Consider the following 11102-nt stretch of genomic DNA (forward strand, 5'->3'; position numbering starts at 1 on the left):
GTACTCCTGTGAAGTGCCTCCATAACTCCTGTTACTGCTTGGTATGTATGGCAAGCTCTTAGTGCACACCTCTGTCCTTCACATGGTATCTGCATGTGCTTCACTTTTCTGTTACTCTATGTTTTAGAACCAGCTCGATCTCTCCTTCAGAAGAGGAATACTCTTTCTTGGCTTAGATGAATGCTTCCTATAACTTCAGCTTCCTGACACCAAGCTAAAGTTCCTCTACAGTCAGCAAAGAGAAAACAGCCCCTCTGGAGGGTGATTCATCCTCACTTTTCCTGGAAACAAGGCTGGTAAATTTCTGAACATATGCAAATCTCAAATATGTACTCTTTAGACACTATTTATGTCTTTAGCTGTCTTCATTTGTGAAGCTTTCAGTGAGGCACAGAGCAGAAAAACCAGAGACTTCTGGAAAAATTTAGAATATTTTAGTTAGTATGACCCACAGAAGAAGGCACTAAGTACAAGAAAAAAGGGACCTTTATAGAACTGGTTTCCTGTATAAAAGGTAGAGTGAAAAAAAAAATGTAAATTAATTTGATCTCTGAAACAAGTTACAATTTTGTAGATGAGAGCACCTTACCCAAGTATGCCCTTACAAAAGGTACAGTATTTATGTAACACTCCAATTACAAAGTCTCCTTCATTACAGCCAGGAACTTAATTCAGAAATGAACTCCTTCTCTTTTCTGCTTTTTCAAACCCTGCACCAGTAGCAGTAGTTTTTACAAACGTGACAAGATTTGCCAGTCTTAGAGATGAGGCTGCACAGCAGCATAAAGAACCTGTTATCATATTTTCATACAGCAATGAACCTCTCCTGGCTAAAGAAACCCACAGAACTGTTGAGCCAACCACAAGTCCCAAAAGCTGTAAATGGAGGCTTTTATGGCTGCAAGGCACAGCAACCAAGCTGTAAAAGAAAAGTCAAACCTCTCCAACTGAAGAATGCCAACACAAAATTTTGCATCGTATTTGTTCTTTGCTATCTCACAAGTCTTCTTCCTTCTGGCACCATCTCCAAAGATTCAAGTTGTGTCAATTAATTTCACGTCAAGACCAGAAGTGTGCCAGCAGCCTGCAGCTCCTGCTGAGCCCTTGCTGCAAAACGAGGAGCCCACGGATGCAGGAGGTGCTCCAGCAGCAGTGCTCCAGGCAGCTGACAGGCGTCAGACCATACGGCAGGCAGGCAGGCAGGGCTGGGAAGAGAAACACTCCTGTCAATGTCAGCCAAGTCACCAGGGTGCCCGGGCACAACAAAAGAGGCATGGTAGAAACTCTCCTGGCTAGACAACTGTAAAGGAGTTTCTTCACAGGATGACAGGAACCCAGCCTCCTTTGGAGATAAGAGGACAAAAGGACAGTACGTCTCTCATCTTATTCTCCTCCTGTGAGAGAGAAGATAAACTCATTTCCTCGTGTATTTCTCAACACATCTCTAAATAAAGGACTACCTTTAGCACTTTTCATCAGACATCATTTGTGTGTCAAAACTGTTTAGGGTATGACTTGAAATCCTCTCCTTCAGAGAGCAAACAAGTAAGAAATATCTGCCTTTGATTTATTAAAGATGAACTATCAGTACTGTAAAAGGCAGAACAGGAATGCACACGCACATTCTAAAAGCAGGGAGGGATGGATACCACCCTCACATTTATATATAAAGTTCAGTCCACAGCCTTTCCTATTTATTAGCCTGTCAACATTCATGCAGTCACAGTACATCTACACTGATGTTTTTTGGGAAGTTTACCTGTGTGTTATTTGCTCACGATTGCGCCAATTTAGACACAGAACGCTTCCCTTTCTACAAAGCATTATGACTTGGAAATAAAATTTTGGGGATAAATAGCATAGGAAAAGGAACACATAAAAAAAAAAGTTTATTTTTTTAGTTAAATGAAAGACAGGATGAGATTAACTAGTATTCAAGCACAGAAAGCAAGGGAAGAGTAAAGTAGCAAGGATAAAAACACCAATGTCTGGTACTGCATTATTTCCAAACTGCAACCAGTGCATAATTCAGCTCTGGATGTCTGGAAGTGCCAGGGGACTCAGCAGCCAGAGCTGTGCCATGTCCACACAGGAGCTGCTGGAGATACTGCCTTCAAATTACTGCATGTAGTCCGCAGCTGACAGCAAACACAACCAGCACATATCCCATCCATTCCTCTCCAGAAGCCTAGCAGGTATGACACCAGCATCAGGGGGACATGACACACTGCAGCTAGTGAGCAGGGAATGCCTACAACCCTGCTCCCCTCTTTAATTGTTATATGTGGATGTCTTAACCCTTGAGAGCTGATGCTGGGCTGGTGCTGCAATGCAAGGCTGCACTAAAGATGTTGTTGATATCTCAAACACAGAAATTCTGCCCATGGCAAGAGGTGTTGGAGCCCCCTTGCTCTCCACCAGCTCCTACTTCCCATCATTAGCTAACATCCAGAATTATCCTACTGGGCAAAGCAGTTCTCTTTAAAAGAAGAGGAGATAACTCTGGATGGTGACACGTAAACAACACAGACAACAGAAACAGTCAGACCTAATTTTTTGCATAAAGAGATACTTAAAACATTATTGTTTCAAATTCATTTAAAACTAAACAGAAGAAAAGAAAAAGAAGGACTTGGGACAAAATTGCTTTTTATGCTGTTTATGTCTCAAATCCAAGGCTGTTCTTTCCTTTCATACAGCTCTCAAAGGCTCTCAGTTATTAACTCAACCAAAATGAAATAATCTTCAGAAGCCAAGTGCAAAGGAACTCACTGTGGAAGACAGTTGTTGGACAGCTTTGTTGTCACTGCTGGTTTGTTTCTGTTTTCCATGCAGCGCATTATGAAATGCATATTATTAGCGCCCGGGGTCCCATGTGGCCTGTTCTGCCCTGCTGCCTGTGAGAGCCATGTGCTCTCACTATCTGAGGCTGTGCAGAAGCAAGGCTTTGCACATCTGGTGACTGCCAGCCTCATGCACTTCCCCATGGAGCAGGGGTGGGGGGTACACAGGCATGTCAGCGATGGCAGCACCTGCCAGGCTAAAAAGCCTTTCAAAGCAAGCTTTTGAGGGGAAACAATCAAGTGTGAGGAAGACAGTTTGACTCTGTGGAACATGTCCTTCAGCAGATCTCTCCAGCTGCCCATGCTCGCCACAGGCAGGGTGACTGGCAGACACAGTGACAACCTGCCCTCCTGCATCAATATTTCATGCAGTTCAAGCTTCAGCCTAACCCTCACAGAGCTTAGGGACAATTCTGGCAGAGCCAGACTCCAACACAGCTCTGAGTAGCTTTCCCTTTCAAAAAGACACAGCTCTGAGTACCTTTCCCTTTCAAAAAAGGGCCACCATCAGGCTGCCACTGTGTTTCATGCCAAATGGCACCATGCTGCAAAAAACCAGACTGCAACCCTTCCAAAAGTACAGCAGCCCCTAGAACCCTGAGCCTTCCCTCACAGTGGTTTATGTCTGCTGTTCCCTCAAGTAGGCAAAAGGACCAATGTCCTCTGAAATCTGGCAACCAACTGTATGGCTCCAGTACAATTCTTGTTTTAACAGAGTTTTGAGGTGGCTGGCAGAATTTGCAGCAGTTTCTGGGCCAGCCAGATCTGCCTCCCATGTTACTACTCACAGTCCAGCACTCAGATTTACACCTCATCCAATTGTTCAGCAGGCAGGAAAATGAGCTAACATGGCACACAGCACAGCAGAGCACTAAAGGGCAGCAAGAAAAGTCACACACATTTCTCCCCTGTGGGCAGTCTGAGCCCACTGATGTGAACTCTCCTGGTGACAGGGAGTGCTCTGCCCTCAAAGCTAGTAACAGAGTAATCCTTGGCTCAAACTAGGTAATGAGCAGTAGCAATAGAAAGTCTGCTGGAACAAGCCACCTTCAATCCATTTCTCTCATGGAAGTGTCAGACCGGTAAGGCAAAAGCCTTGGAGCAAGGGAAACAGAGCCATTTCCAAGCTGTCTATCCTAGATGGTCTTCTGTGAAACTCTATGAAAATTTGAAAGCTGCTACCTGCCAGTAGCAAATTGGCTCTTCTTTCAGGCACTAAATGTATAATATAAGGTGGCTCCAGCCCAAGACATGAAAACTTGCTGTGTCAGCACATCAGCATTTGGATTTTGGCAAGAAAATGCAGGTTCTGGGGGTGATTAGCAGTAATGGTGCTCAGCTTTCGACCATTTGAACTGAACACAGACATTCAGCCTATATTAACAGCATAACTCAAGCTCAATAGGAACAAAATAATCCTTCCCATAGCTACCCCTCACTATCTCCTTTTTCTGTGGCAGAGTATAATGCATCCTGCCTGTCATTAAAGTTTTCACCTCAAGACCACAATCTATCCAGGTATCCTACTAGATCTCCACCTCTAATAATGTTTGAATGTGTCTCTCCAATGCTCAGCTATGTGTCAATACCAAAGTTTTCTGCATAACATATCAAATTCCTGTTTTTCCCATCTGACAAAATGCTTTTTATATTTTACACTGCCAAAAATATAACCTCTTCTGCCTCAAATGGTGCTTCTTTTGTCAAAACCTTACAATGTTGAAAGGGGATGGGCCAGCCCCAGCTGACACTCTAGGAAAAAAGAGCTTAATTAACAGAATGAGAGAACAGGGCCCATTGCACAGGAGTCACCCAACCCTTTGCCTCCACTAAGGCTTCCTCCAGTGCAGTGTCAGCTCTGCTGCCCAACCTGAAGCCCTCTGAGTTCACAGCACAGAACTCACCTAATACTGTCCTTGCCCAGCTCCATGGGGTCCCACATGCCCCCACAGATGTCTTTCAGGCTTGTCTTTGTCTCATATTTTACTCAAGTAGGCTGTCTGCTACCAGTTATATAATATCAATATAATATCAATTATATTGAACACCTTGAGCGCATGAAAGACTGTGACTGAAAATGCAGAGGGAGTAAAAGTTTTGCAACTACTAGAGAAAAAAAGGTTTCAGAAATGAGAAAAATAGAATATAGACAAAAGAAGCTTCACTACTGAATATTTAACTCAATATTAAACAGTGATACAATTGCACAGATACTGTTAAAGGAAGATCCAGAAACAAACTGAACTCAGAGCTATGATCAAAGTTTCCATATTAAAAGGCCATATGCAATTGCTAAATAGATTAAAGCATGAATGGTAATTCTCAGGGACATCTCTATTCAGTGCAAAAACAAACATCCCACACTGAACTGTGAAACAGTTGGATAACTAAGGCTGCTTACAAAAATAAAGGAAAATTTAGAGAAAAAAAAAAAAGAATGTCGTGATAAAATACTTTACATAAATTCCAATGACTTTCCACACTTTTTTTTTACCCCCTCTTGAAAGCCACACTTCACTATATTAGATCTCTGTGTTTCTCTCTAACTCATCCAATAATCTCAAGGGGAATTTGGGCAGAACTTGAAAACTCTACATTTTCTAGGATAAAAACCTTAAATCAAAATTTTGCCATGCCCATAGCAATATTCCAGATGATACCAAGAATGCAGCTTGTGCAGAAAGCATAGGTTTCTAATGTTTGACACTTTTCTCTCCTGTTGATCTTCCAAATTATCTTTTTTTGAAATATTTATCTCAAAACTTTTAAGCTTTCCTGATGAGTATTTAACTTATATTTGAGACAGTCTGATAAAGCCAAGCATTTTCTATGCAGTCGCTCTTTGATCTGCTGTGTCTCAGTACTTCTATTCAAGTCACTCCATCATCACAGAAGGTACCTAATGAGTGGCATTACAGTTTATAGTTCACAGACACAACTGAGAGCCATTAATATATTTTCCTACTAGTCATTTTAAATAACTCAAGTAGCTCTCCAGCAATCCTCATTCCAGCAAATCTTTCTGTAGGCAGGCAAAAACTGACCTGCTTGTGCCAGCTCCTTGGGTTTGTGTTTACCTTCTCAGGAACTGTCCCCAGCTTTCTGTTTGCATTTCCCCACTTGTGAACAGCATGCACCTTGTACAGCATTGAGGACCTTGTATGACATTCTCAGAAAGTGGATTATGAGAGATGACAACAGGTAGACCATGAATATTTACTGAGAAAATAGTAGACTGCATTTTGAAAGGTTTTGTTCCTCTACTGGTCTGCAGACAGAATTTCAGCATCCTTACCTTCAACATCGATGTGTCCTAATCTAAGGGGGAATATTTTCAGTATTTCAGTGTAATATACAGATAGGTTCCATGAAGCTAAAGATATCCATAAAAATCCTCCCTGTCCACTGGCAATCATCAGCAGTCACACAATCCACCCTGTGCAAGGTGATGGCCACTAAAGGAGAACAGTCATCATAAATGCAGTCATGTGATGGAACAGGGCTCTGAGAAGGAAGCAAAAGCTCGAGCCTCCAGAAATGCAGCTTTATTATAGCATTGAACACAGGTCATAGAGTTCCACAGAGTTTCACAGAAGACCATCTAGCAGAGTCAGTTTGGAAAAGGCTCTGTCTCAATTTCCCTTGCTCCAAGGCCTTACCAGCCTGACGCTTCCCTGAGGGAAACACAGGTCAAGGCTGACCTCACCTGAACAAAATCTTTGAGCAAACTCAGCTGTCCAAATGTACGTTATGTGGCCAAACCAGCTCATTACAATTTCTCAAAATGGAAATGGTTACAGAATAAAAGTTGTTTTCAGCAACATCTCATCCAAAATTTTACACTTATTACATATTACTAACTGTAAATGAAATAATGAATTTAGCTTTTTCAGTAGGTGACAGAACATGTCATTGCTAGTGGTGGAGCTCACCTAACACCTCTTGTTACTGCTGGTCTTCAATCCAGTTAGATCAGGATAGCAAAGACTTAAGTATGTCAAACTAAAGCCTTATTTCCAAACAAGTTCTGCAGTGTTGACTTTTGAACTCCTTTGAAAATGTGATCCTGAAATAAAAGTAAAAAACCTAGATTTGAACCTTTTAAAACACACTGTTTTACAAATCTCAAAATTTTCAGTAAACATCACGTATACAACAGCTTTACAATAGAAACTGCATAATAATAACTCTCTACCAGTCCAGACATAAATTAAAAGTGATACATAGACTAAGACCATGTTGAGAACAAAGTAATTTTTGTCAGTGCTACAACTTGACTGAATTGAGTCATAAGTCTCCAAAATTATGGACACCATTGTAAGTCTTTCTGTGCATCTGTGCACTAAGCTCTAAATAACACTCTTTTCATAGCTAATATAACTTTTTTTTTCTTATAGGCTGTAGACAAAAAAAATTATTAAAAATGCTCTGATATAAATTTGAGTCTGAGAATAGATTTGATTGGAGCACACAGGGGTTTTTAGGAAAAGATAATTAACTCTGTGGACAAGTATGTCGGAAAAAGGCAAATATTTTTAAGTATTTTTTTAAAGATATAATTACCATAACCTCCACTCTTCCATTGAATCCTAATCAGAAAAGAAAAACAGATTTCTGCTGCTATCTAATTGCTGGATTTTGTTTCCTGCTGGCTTCAGTAGGTTTTCATCACATAAAGTATTTATTAATAGTTTAAGAAATGCAGGGATTCTTTTCTGTGTCAATCCAGACTGCATGAGCTCTTTGAAAAGAAATATATATGTTAGCAAGTAAGGTCTTGAGTATAACAGAAAAGTTAGAAAACAGCAGAGACACATTGCATTAGTATTCTTCATTAGTCAGTATAAAAGAAAAAACCCAGGATGGATTAATGAGGATGTACTAAGCTATAAATACTAGGAATCAGCCCACGTTTCACTTGGGGAATCAACCATTTTCCTTTGTTTACAATTCTGCTTTCTCATTTACCTGAAATACTGTTAGTACCAAACCGCCAATCCCAGCTGTTAACAGCAGCCAGAAGGTTGTTTATGATCAATGCCTTATTTTTTTTCTTTTTTGTTTTTTTGGAAAATTCAATGAATTTCTGTATTAGTCAAAGAATAAAAAACAGTGTAATTCTATGGCTTTCTCTGCTAAGATTTCTTTTTCTCAAATAAGATTGAATATAATGGCCTATAGATACTCTGTCAGTGCTTTATTTTTTAATGCATCATATCACACTGCAATATATGGGGTATCACTCAAATTAAATTTACTCCTGAGAGATGCAATAACTTTCAATCAAACCACAGGTACTCAGCATCCTTCAGAAGCAGGTCTATAATGTAGGAGGAATGAATGAGAGAGAGCACAATCAGCTGGACAAGAACAAATTATTATTGCTGGATGCAAATAGCAAAGGCTTAGAAAAACTATTTTGATTAGCTGAATAACTCACAGGTTATGTGTGATCTCAGCTAAAGACATTTCTGACAATGCAGTTCTCAGGTGAAAAGATGTCTGCATTCCAGATGCAGATTCAAATGGCCCCGATTCAGAAATGCCTGACTAGTATCTTAATGTTGTTATACTAGTCATCAAGAATAATAAATAACTAGGAAATAATCCTTAGCAAAACATATGTAGCCGTCCTATTAAGCAGTTTCCAAGCTGCTTCTGACTGGCTGCCTCTCACCCACTATACCTAGATACAGGTAAAGCTGGTAAGTAGGAAAAGTGAAGAGATGTGAAAAGTAAGCAGGCAGAATCCACCTCAGGAGAGAAAACTTTTGTGTGGCCACACACACAGGCTAAAGTTCTTCATACCAAACATTCAAATCACCTTTCAGGTGTTCAGGGTCCTTCCAAGAGCAGGATGTATTTTAGAACCATTCCCACCACTCACCCCAAGTTTCTCTTCAATAAAGAAACCCCTGGCTATAAAAAGTTTCTGATAGCACTGCCTTACAGTCCAACCCACCTAAAGTGCCTTCTTAAGTCTTAAATTGAAAGGGCCTGTTAGTTATTAAGATGCTCACCATTTATGAGTGTGTCTCAGCTGGTCACACATACAGGACAAATTAAAGCAACTGCAAAAGTTTCAGCTGCAGGAGCTGTGGAGAAATAACACACTTTGAAGTAGTTATTTTCTAAAGCTGAGACAAGGTAATTGAGAGGACTCTCCTTTAAGAAAATGAAGGTGTTTTCAGAAAACTTTTCATCCCAAGTGAACACTTAATTGCTCATAAAAACACATTTTCAGTGATCCCACATTAGACACTTTATAGTTTGTGCTCAGACAGTGGCTTTGGATGGTGTTCTAACTGCTCGTGAAAATTGTCACTTTTAAAGGGTCTGGACCATTTTAAACCTTCATATCTGTCTTCTGAAAAGAAAAAAGATCACCATGTCTGCTTAAAGAAATCATCATATCCTCATAAAAATCACAACATCTTCAGAATGGAGAATTTCAGGGCAGTACAAGGTGTCCACAATCTATTGGGGCCCATTATTTTAGTGCTGCTTTGTCACACTATCTATGGCTCCTTTGGATGATCCAAGTGTTTTTGGCTTAAGCCTTGTGCCTGGTGGGATAAACAGTTTCCTAAATTCTTTTTTGTTATCTGTTGATACTCAATTTACATCATCTGTGCTGAGTTGGAAAAAACAGTTCTGATTGGTTTTCTGTCCCAGTTAAATTTTTATTGGCTTGCATTACATACTTGACTACTGCTTTTCTACACTCTACTAATTTTTTTAGGTCCTTTTAGACTTAAAATAAATCTTTTTTTCCCTGAAAAAGGGAAAAAACATACACTCCATATAACAACAAGTTTATAGATCTAAATGTGAGTCAGAAAAATATGAAATTAAGAATTTGAATACATGTGACTTTAAAATTCTATTCAGAATTTACATGCTTACTCTTTGGAAGGGCTGTAACCCATATGCCTGCTACAAGAATTAGGATCCTTGCAGAAATTTTATATATGAGTAATTCTATACGCAAGACTATGTCATAAAATTTGCTGGAAATACATATTCATGTGAAAAGTTAATAGAGCTACTCAGGAGTGTAATTTATTTATACACACCACTGGTAGCTGGCTAGGAAGATAATGCTACGTATTCCAGTCCACATAATGGCAACTTGCTCATCTAGTACATACTGCGTACTTCAGTTCAGTATAGCTGAGTTACTTTTGACAAAAAAAAAAAAAAAAAAAAAAAAAGAAGGTGAATACTACTCAGTAAGCACAAAATTAACAAGTGTTGTAAGAAAGCACTCATTTCTGTTGCTTGGAATTTGGTGCTTGATTATATTGGTGTGGATTTTGGTGGGGATAGAGTTAATTTCTTCATAGTAGCTTGTATGGGGCTGCGTTTTGGATTTGTGCTGGAAACAGTGTTGATAGTACAGGGATGTTTTTGCTACAGCTGAGCAGGGCTTGCACAGAGCCAAGGCCTTTCCTGCTCCTCACCCCACCAGGGGGCTGGGGGTGGACAAGGAGTTGAGAGGGGACACAGCTGGGACAGCTGACCCCAAATGACCACAGGAATGTCCCATTCCATATGGCATCATGCTCAGCATATAAACCTGGGGAAAGAAGGAGGAAAGGGCAGACCTTTGAAGTGACTGTCTTCCCAAGTGACCAGTTCATGTGACAGAGCCCTGTCTTTCTGGGGGTGGCTGAACACCTGCAGTGGGGTGTTAATTCCTTATCTTGCTGGCATGCTAGGCTTTTGCTTTATGTATTAAACTGCCTTTACCTCAACCCACAAGTTTCCTCTTTCTCTTCCTGTTCTCTTCCCACCCCACTGGGAGGGGGTAAGTGAGCAGCTGTTTGGGGCTGAGTTGCCAGCTGGTGTTAAACCAGAACAATATATAAAACAGTTGTTGCTTCAACACAGACTTAGGTTTTTATCAAACCAGTTTCTCTAAAAACAAACATAACTCACGTCCCTACAGTAAATCCTGGAGAATTCAGCAGGATGCACAGATGATAAGCTTCTGGAAGACAGAAATGGTCTCTTACTATACCGAGGACCTACCTGTGCAAGTAAGCTGCCTTTTAATGGAGTCTACAGTACAAATAATGAGCAATAAAGAGGAGGAGGTGGGAGGGAAGGGACCTATACAAGTTTCTTATGAAGAAAACAGTGTGAGAATTCTCATTGCACTTTCAGGGATATAACTTCTTCCCTTTTTCCTCTGTATCTATATAGTGTATAGAGATAGATACATATATATTCTCTCCCTAAAATATCATCTTGTAT

General features: G+C 40.2%; 1 long non-coding RNA gene across 1 annotated transcript; it reads right to left on the reverse strand.

Annotated features, from left to right (window-relative positions):
- Window positions 1-290: 290 nt before the first annotated feature.
- Window positions 291-8774, reverse strand: LOC138107303 (uncharacterized). Its single transcript, XR_011149392.1, has 3 exons — window positions 8668-8774; window positions 6776-6909; window positions 291-1394 (listed from the first exon to the last, which is right to left on the reverse strand). It is a non-coding gene; the product is annotated as an uncharacterized lncRNA (long non-coding RNA).
- Between the last annotated feature and the right edge of the window lie 2328 nt (window positions 8775-11102).

The sequence above is a fragment of the Aphelocoma coerulescens genome, chromosome 3, assembly GCF_041296385.1.
Source record: "Aphelocoma coerulescens isolate FSJ_1873_10779 chromosome 3, UR_Acoe_1.0, whole genome shotgun sequence".
In the NCBI taxonomy this organism is placed as follows: domain Eukaryota; kingdom Metazoa; phylum Chordata; class Aves; order Passeriformes; family Corvidae; genus Aphelocoma; species Aphelocoma coerulescens.